The 1,051-nt window shown below is 52.5% G+C and overlaps 1 long non-coding RNA gene across 1 annotated transcript in view; it reads left to right on the forward strand.

The window, feature by feature from the left end:
* Positions 1-539: 539 nt before the first annotated feature.
* Positions 540-1,051, forward strand: part of LOC108797270 — a 3,332-nt gene continuing 2,820 nt past the window's right edge. The window contains exon 1 of the long non-coding RNA XR_001941870.1: positions 540-552. This is a non-coding gene — a long non-coding RNA (uncharacterized LOC108797270). The remainder of the gene's footprint in view (positions 553-1,051) is intronic.

Raw genomic sequence — 1,051 nt, forward strand, 5'->3', positions numbered from 1 at the left:
CTCCTGCATGCAGCAGACTGATCACTGGGGGAGGGGAGACTTTGCATTGATATAAGGTGGAGTGTTCCTGCAAGGATTCCATGTCAGGAATTTGCTGCTTCGGGCTCGTGAAGTTACTGATGGGTCCACTTAAAATTGCAGCTTCCCCTCCCCCACCCCCCGCGGGTGCTCTCAGAGTTGTAAGAACGGGGAAAGGGGGAGGGGCGATTACGGGGAAAGGTGGAGGGGCGATTAATTATTGATTAGAGCCAATCGTCTGACGACGGGGAACCCAAAACATTAATTTCCATACTGTTCCCTGCACCGAAAATGAGGTTCTCTATGCAATGCAGGCAGATGCTGGTTGGAGGGGCCGGCAGGGTGCTGCACATAGCTTCCTGAGGACATCACAGCACCCTGATGCTAGCCGTGGGAGGAGTTATGCAAATATCAAAATGCCCTGATGGTCGGGCGCTCAGCAGCCCCAATGCAATCAGTGGGAGGAGTTATGCAAATATCAAAATGCCCTGATGGGCGGCTTTCTCAAGAGCACTGATGCAAAACATGGGAGGAGTTATGCAAATATCAAAATGCCTTGATGGTCGGGCGCTCAGCAGCCCCAATGCAATCAGTGGGAGGAGTTATGCAAATATCAATACGCTTTGATGGGCGGGTGTCTCAAGAGCCCAGATACAAGCCGTGGGAGGAGTTATGCAAATATCAAAATGCCTTGATGGGCGGGTGTCTCAAGACCCCTCACACAAGCAGTAGGAGGAGTTATGCAAATATCAAAATGCCCTGATGGGCGGGTTTCTCAAGAGCAGTGATGCAAAACATGGGAGGAGTTATGCAAATATCAAAATGCCCTGATGGGCGGGTTTCTCAAGAGCCCAGATAAAAGCCGTGGGAGGAGTTATGCAAAGGAGGAGTCTGGAGGCGGTCCGACCTCGCCCAATGCCCGTGTAACAGCTCCGGTATCAAGAACAAGGCGACGGTCCCTGGCTGCCCGCACAGCTACCCCCCAGGGGCCGTCTACAAATGAACACTGATTGTTAAATCACACGCCCGCCCC

The sequence above is a fragment of the Nanorana parkeri genome, unplaced genomic scaffold (genome assembly GCF_000935625.1).
Source record: "Nanorana parkeri isolate BGI_ZX_2015 unplaced genomic scaffold, ASM93562v1 scaffold1251, whole genome shotgun sequence".
Taxonomy (NCBI): domain Eukaryota; kingdom Metazoa; phylum Chordata; class Amphibia; order Anura; family Dicroglossidae; genus Nanorana; species Nanorana parkeri.